This window comes from Leuciscus leuciscus, assembly GCF_965113295.1.
Source record: "Leuciscus leuciscus genome assembly, chromosome: 4".
NCBI classification, from domain to species: Eukaryota; Metazoa; Chordata; class Actinopteri; order Cypriniformes; family Leuciscidae; genus Leuciscus; species Leuciscus leuciscus.
Window position 1 is genome coordinate 38,286,130 of NC_138728.1, and position 8,184 is coordinate 38,294,313.

The window sequence follows — 8,184 nt, forward strand, 5'->3', positions numbered from 1 at the left end:
TAATATCTGATCAGAAGACACAGGACAGAGTATACACAAATTATGTGTAGCAACCTCCGAACAAACCTAAAAGTATGTGAGCTACTTCTCAAAGTAAAGTCCAGGGACCTATAGCCTAGGGCAGTGTTTCTCAACAAGTATGCCTGGAAAGATTATCAAGAAGAGTGCCTTTAGGATTAGGAAATTGTTAATTTTCACATTCATTGGTCCAGACAATAAAATAAAAATAATAAATAAATAAAACTGCCATTTATGTGCCATAAAAACTAAAAACACAGACTGAAAACAGTCAAGGAAGAGCTTGTGCCTTTTGGAATATTAACAGTGCTCATTTGGATTAGGCTACTGAGTTACTAAAACAATCTTTGTCAAATAATACACTTGTTTCTTCACAGTTTGAACATTCTTGTTTCCATTTGTTTCATTTTAAGATCTGAGGTGAATTATCCATTGTTGCTTTTACAGCTACAAAGCTGGGAGCACTAAATTATATTCAAAGTCACATTACACGCTTTTAACATTAAATAAAGTACATAAACAGTATCTGAGATTATCATTGCCACACTGTGTTTGTTGTTCCAGCGCGACATCGCAGAAAAATAGAAACCGTTTCTAAAATAGAATCATCGCAGCTGGTTAGGGCAAAAACTCTGATTAACATGGAAAATATACCTTTTATCGCATGTTGCAGTGTCGCGTGTAGTCTGCCTCAATGCCATGTTTGCTCATAGTGTTTGCTGCTATCTGAACCAAAACAATGCAGCGTGTGTGTGACGTCATGACACATTTGCAACAAGCAGAACCGATAAGCGGAATCGTTAAGCAGGCATGCTAATGGTTCTAAGGAATTGATTCATTGGTCACCGGTTCTAAGGAAGAACCGGTTCTTGGTTCCTGTCCCTATCTGGGACTCATCTCACATCCATCTACAGAGGGCAGTATGAAGACAAAAGAGCCAATGCAAGAAGAGCTGCAACTCCCCAGTACCATCAGAGTCAGAAGGTCTGTCTCTCTACCAGGGATATTCTGTCAGAATCAGTCACATTATCTACTCCATATCTATCAGCTCCTCCCACTTGATTGGAATAACCACAGTTCTAATCACCTGCACCATATGTTTGCTGCACTCACACACACTTGGTCTGGTAAATGACTGTTTCAGACCTCCTTGGATCACCAACTTACTGCACTGGAGGAGTTAGAGTGTTTCAGTGATGCTCTTTTAGACTCCCCTAACTGAACTGTTTATTACCCCATTCTCAGATTCATCCTCTGCTTCATTGTTCTCTTTAAAAAGGGGTCATGAACTGCCTTTTTTCTTTTGTGCTGTTCAGAAGTCTGCCTATAATGTCAATAGCAATATTATTACATAAAAATCATCATAAATTCGAAGTAATAGGCTATTTTTTGACCCCTTTAATGTATTTTCCACTTTTGTCTTTTTCCCTCGTTTTAGCTGGAATCCAGCTATTCCAGCTAACTCGTACAGTCAACTAAATTTTATGTACTTAGCTGCGTTCTGTATATTGCAACAGACCTGTCAATAAACCCAGACATCTTCTGCCCACCGTTGAGTCCTGTGACAAGACCAGACAGCTTAACAATTTAGCAGGGTTGGCTATACCTGTTGATACTGATCTATATTGTCCCATTGTCTGCTCCTTTGCTCTCTGCAGTGTATTTTTCCCACTTGTCTGGAATCATCATGTCCTCATCACACCTGCAATTCATTACTTATTGTTATTCTTTGTGTACTACTTGAAGGATCTACTCACCTGCATTCTGTGTACTGCCACAAACCTGTCAATAAAACTGGCCATCCAGCCCATCTTCTATGCTCCTCTAAGTCCAGTAACAGAAGACCAGACCACCTAACTACTGTAGCAGTTTAGCAGGGTCCACATCTAATCACAGAGGATTTGTTACCCTTCGGCTCTACATTGTCCCTTTAGGGCATCCCGCTTGTGTTCTCTTCTTCCACCATTTCCCATTTGATAGTCACCAATGAACCCTGGTTTCTGCAACCTTATACATCCTGTTTTTTAATTAATCTGGCTTTGCTACTTCATTGGACTTTGAGAGGTCTAGTTCCTCCGGTAGGAGTCACGGGTGCTATTGGCGTTGCACCAAGCTCTAATCTTTGATGGGAAGTGTTTTCTCATACAATACGAGTTAGCTTGTCAATGGTTTGGAAACCATTAGGAGACTATTGTTGTGGAGTAGCCATTCAGATATTAATCTTACAACTGTAGTATTGCCCAGTGGTTTATGTATGTATGCATAATATTTCTATGTAGACAAAGCATGTCTATCTATTACAGAGCCTTTGGGAAGGAGGAAACCGTGCCCGAAGGACACATCTGAAGGACTAAACACTGACAGAAATGTCTCTGAAAACAATGGTATGGTAAATGTGGGTTTTAATTTTAATTGAATTCATGTAATGCATATAGATTAAAGAAAGAACAAAAATATAACACTTATTTCCTAGTTCTCAACACTGTTTAATAGGTTTAATTTCACATTTGAAGTAGCAATATGGGCATACAATCCCATTTAAATTTGTGTTGGCTTACCTGTTCTTAAATACAAACACAGTCATGCTCAATTTGAGAAAACATTACTTAAAGGATTAGTTGCCTGATAATTTTTCTCACCCCGATGTCATCCAAGATATCCATGTCTTTCTTTCTTTAGTGAAAAAGAAATTAAATTATTTTTTTAAGGAAAACATTTCAGTATTTTTCTACACAGAATGGACTTTAATGGCAACCAACTATCCCAATGTTCAAAGAAGGTTCAAATGTCCATCTCAATGCAGCTTCAGAGTCTCTACACAATCCCATTCGAGAAATAAGGGTCTTATCTAGCGAAACGATTGGGCATTTTCTCAGAAAAGAAAAAAAACTATATACTTTAAGCACAATTGTTCGTGTTGCGCTGGTCTGCAACGCACCAGAAATTAAAACAAAGATGTCGGATGATTTTGAAGTTGGAGGAGAAAATGATATGGAATTTTTCGCCATTCCCTGCTTTTTTGAACCGGAGTACACAGATAAATAACTTGGATGATGTGACAGGTGACGTTTCCAAGGTGATGATGTGATTTCCAGCATTGCAGACCAGCGCAACACAAATAATTGTGCTTAAAAATTATATATATGTTCTTTTTTTAAAAAAAATTTATGACAGATCGTTTTGCTAGATAGGACCCTTATTTCTCGACTGGGATTGTGTTGAGACTCTGGAGCTGCATTGAGATGGACATTTGAACCTTCTTTGAACATTGGGATAGTTGGTTGCCATTAAAGTCCATTCTGTGTACAAAAATACTGAAATGTTTTCCTCAAACTTAATTTATTTTCCACTGAAGAAAGAAAGACATGGATATCTTGGATGACATTGGGGTAAGTAAATTATCAGGAAATTTTCATTTTGAGGTGAACTAATCCTTTAAACATATATTTATATCAGTTAAGCCAGGGAACAAGTTCTGTTTAAAAGGCACATGACTTAAAAATGGTTGTTAGTAATGCTAAGAATGTATCATCTTGTTTGTTTTTAGTCTTAAGCAGAAGAAAAAAGCGAACACCCAAAAGACCATGGACCAATGCTGAAGTGAATGCAGTAATAAGACACTTCAGATCTCACATCAGTAAAGGTCACTTGGCGTCAATGAGGGAATGTTAGGTCTGCAAAAGGTGCGAGCATCCAGTGCTACAAAACAGGACAGTTCAAAACATCAGAGACTTTGTTAATGACAAAATAATTAATGACAAAATTGACACTGAGTGACAATGAGTCACAATCTTCTGAAAGCAATGTTGTTGTTTTTAGAAGTAACGTTTTGTAATTCCTGTCACTAAGTGAAAATGTTCTGAATGTAAAGTTATTGTTTTTAGAAGTAATAGTTTTTTTAATTCCCGTCACTGAGTGACAATGTTCTGAATATAATAGTGCTGTCAAAATCAAAATAAGTTGGATGTGACAAAGGGCTGTGGAGAAGGGGAAAGGATAGTGGATGCAGGCAGATGGGAATGTGGAGGCACAGATGGATGTTTCCAGATGTTGCTGACCCAGAGCGCAACCAGGACGATAGCCCACAGCGGACTGAATGGAGGGAACAGCCATGATGGTGATTTAAGGGGCATCATCCTTGTGACGATCGGCGAACAGGCAGACGCTGGAAGAAACTCTCGTGCAGACGTAAAGCCGAGGAAGCAATGAAGTGCCGATGACCGACCGACCGACGGAGCCCCAGTGACGACCCCCAAGAAGGAAGCTGGGATCCTGAGGGCTGAAGACGAGCCATTTTGACTGAGGGCGGAGGTGACAACTGAGTGAAGGCGGAGCTAGCCAGAGCCGAAGGGGTGGAGGGTCGGAGGGCAGTGGACAGCTTGCTAATCCGCAGCAGAGGCGTGCCAAGGTCCAAGGGACCCAGGCGAGGTTGAATGGCCAAAGGTCAACGCTAGAGTCGAGGGAGGAAGGAGTGCAGGGGAGCCAGGGTGACGGGTCGAGGTGAATCTGAGCACTCCAAGGCTGGAGGTGGAGCCACAGGCTCAGACCACAGGCTCAGATCTTGCAGGTCCAAGCTGGAACCTTGCCACTGAGTTACCAATGGAAGACGATGAAGACTGGGTGATGAGCACTTCAGTGGCTGATGACTGATGATGGGCATAGAGAGATCAATAGAATTCAATAAAAAAACAAAGTGCTACCAACAGCAGTCAGGAGAGGTGGTGGGACCGGGAGACTAGGTGGGGTTAGCATGACTGAAGAAGATAACTGACATAGAGGTAAGTGAACTGCTCTCCACTGATACCACCCAGTCTTCATTGTCTTCCATTGGTAACTCAGTGGCAAGGTTCCAGCTTGGACCTGCAAGGTCTGAGCCCAGCACTCCAAGGCTGGAGGTGGAGCCACGGGCTCAGACCTTGCAGGTCCAAGCTGGACCTTGCCACTGAGTTACCAATGGAAGACAATGACGACTGGGTGGTAATCTGAGCACTTCAGTGGCTGATGACTGAGGATGGGCATAGAGAGATCAATAGAATACAATAAAAAAAACAAAGTGCTACCAACAGCAGTCAGGAGAGGTGGTGGGAGAGGGAGACTAGGTGGGGTTAGCATGACTGAAGAAGATAACTGACATAGAGGTAAGTGAACTGCTCTCCACTGATACAACCCAGTCTTCATCGTCTTCCATTGGTAACTCAGTGACAAGGTCCCAGCTTGGACCTGCAAGGTCTGAGCCTGTGGCTCCACCTCCAGCCTTGGAGTGCTGGGCTCAGACCTTGCAGGTCCAAGCTGGAACCTTGCCACTAGGGTTGGGTATTGGTTGGGTTTTATCCGATACCAGTACCTACTCGGTATTTTTCAAACGGTTCCGGTGCTTAAACGGTTCTTAAACCGGTACTTAAGAAAACGAAACTGCACACACTTTATCAAAAAAATAATATCTGTGTGTTTTCTGAATTTTTTTTTCTGATTTCTGATTAAATTAAAAATTGTGCTGATGTAGCCGAAAACACTTAAGTTAAGATAAAAATTTTGTCTTCTAATATTATTTATATATATTATATATATATTATATTACATATTATTAGTGATCGACCGATATATCGGTCAGCCGATATATCGGGCCGATATTTTGCGGGTTTGACGTGCATCGGCCGATACGCGGCTGCTGCGTTCGCCGATAGTTTTTTCCCGGCATTATTTACAGACAGGCGTCCGCAGGCAGCTTTGCGTTGCTGGAGACACTGCACGTGCAGCCCATGCACTGCCCCTCCCACACTAGCTGAGTGCTGGAAGCCTCTTCAAAACAACTTTCAAAGCATCTTTTAACTGTTTGACTTAGCTGAAATATTGCCATACACTTTGAAAGTGGAAACACGTTGCTCTATATGTGTGTGCAACTATAGCTAAGCAAGTTTGAGGGTCCAAATGGAAAACGCGAATGCCGAATATATGCTTGTCATTGTATTTAGGGAGCTGCAAATTGCTAAGTTTGAGGCTATCCATATGCATACGGCAGCTGTTACAAACACTGGTCATAGGATTAAATAATGCCGACGTTGGTTCGTGATTCCGTGATATTTGTGGGAGTTTTATTCAGCGAGGTGGTCGAACTCAGTCAGAACACTCCCTGAGGTAAAAGAATCGACGCGGTTGCGACACGCATGCGATGCAGCGCGCTCGTTTGTCCCGGCGCTCATATGCCGTGGTGAGATGAAAAGTTGAAAACATTTAAACTTTTCAGAATGCCGCAAGCGCACGCAGGTTATGTGACAAAAAAACAACTGACCTTTCCATGACAACATCGAAAGCTCGGCCGAACAGCTGATCAAAGCTGGACAGGGCAGGTTTTTATTTTTCATCTCCATAAATATATGTGACGTTAGTCGTAAAGGGCTTGAAATAAATTAATCCTTACTTCCTCGTCATCATGAGTAGAGTGCAGTTCATAGTTGCATAGCAACGACAGACGCCACGGGAGTGCAAGCGCTTGTAGAAAGGAGAAAGCGTCGCGGCTGTGCTTACCACACGTTTTTAGACGCGATATGTGAACAGTCCCTAATTCATAATAAACTGAGAATCTATTTGGTTTAAAATCGTTTTTGTTTTGTTTAAAATGGTGATCACAATTACATATATCAGACAACTACACAGAATAACATGTTCCAGTCTATTTATATAAAAAAAAATTGAATCATTAATTCAAACACGTTTAAAACGAATTAATTCAGTCTCATTCATAAATACCTGTTTAATTAATGGATGATTCACCGTTTTTTTAATGAATCTCTTGAGTCTTCTTGAATAAATGATTAAATGGAAAAAAAATTAACAGTCGATTTTTGCCACCTACTAGAGTAATGTAATCAACACAATGTTTATGTGAAGAGAGTCTCCTTTCACTTTTCGCCATTTTATTGGTTATTGCTTAAAATTGGCAAGAATAAAAGGAAAACATTTATTTATTCTTCAAGTATTTGCCCTTTTCTTTGCCCACAATTTGGGTGATATGAATGTAAGATAATTGCAGAAGTGACACTGATCTGTGTTTTTGTTTATTCTTTTTAAAGAAATGGCAACAAATCCAGTGTGGCAGCATTTTACGCAGCCTACTGTAAATTGAGTGAGCAAAAGCAGTATCGGCTCCAAATATCGGCCCAAGAAAATCGGCAGCCCGTATCGGTCATCGGCTAAGGCTGATGAAAAAAAATCGGTATCGGCACTAAAAAATCCATATCGGTCGATCCCTACATATTATATATTATAGACTTTTACAAAACAGAGAAATATCTGACACTGAGCAGAAATATTTAACACACAAAGTATAGTCTCATATAAATATACTTGATATAGGCTACTTCATACTTGATATGCAAGATTTGCAGATGGCATTAAAATACTAGACTTACCCGAAGAGGAACACTGCAGCTGAACTTGAACTTTAGTCAAGAATGTCAGAGGTTTTGGGTTCTAATCCGCATGCGTAGTTTTTTTAAACCGATAATGCTCATCAGTGGTTGTATATCAAGCAGGGACACTTTGTGTGCATTATATGTTGTGATTTCACCAGAACGAATAGATATGAGGCGCCGTCTAGGGCTTAAATCGAACTTCATTCACGCACACATAAAACGCTTGCATACACATATACTAGTCACACATACATGTATACTGCTGAATGCTCCAACTATATGAAATGCACAACGTCACATCTAAAGTCGCTCACGCACACACACACACACACAAACCGCGCACATACTCATCTGAGACGCGAGCACACACACACACACACATAAACTCGCGCACATACTCATCTGAGACGCGAGCACACACACACACACACACACACACACACACACACACACACACACACACACAAACTCACACACATGCTCATCTGAGACGCGAGCACACACACACACACACAAACTCGCGCACATACTCATCTGAGACGCGAGCACGCACACACAAACTCTCCAAACACATAACGTTACTCCTATAGACGGCGCCTCATAAATAGATCGATCTCTGCAACGTATTGAAGCGCGCGTCCGAGACGAGTGCGGTGTGCGTGAGCCACAAGAGAAAAGAATTTTCAGCACTAGATCGTCTCTTATTTAACAAACGAACGAAATGAATGCTCTGCTGGTTAACTGGAGATGTTTT

The 8,184-nt window shown here is 41.1% G+C and overlaps 1 long non-coding RNA gene across 1 annotated transcript in view; it reads right to left on the reverse strand.

Moving 5' to 3' along the window:
* The window catches only part of LOC309497530, a 33,431-nt gene extending 27,817 nt beyond the window's left edge, over positions 1-5,614 (reverse strand). Inside the window, exon 1 of the long non-coding RNA XR_014205606.1 lies at positions 5,530-5,614. This is a non-coding gene — a long non-coding RNA (uncharacterized lncRNA). The remainder of the gene's footprint in view (positions 1-5,529) is intronic.
* Positions 5,615-8,184: the final 2,570 nt, after the last annotated feature.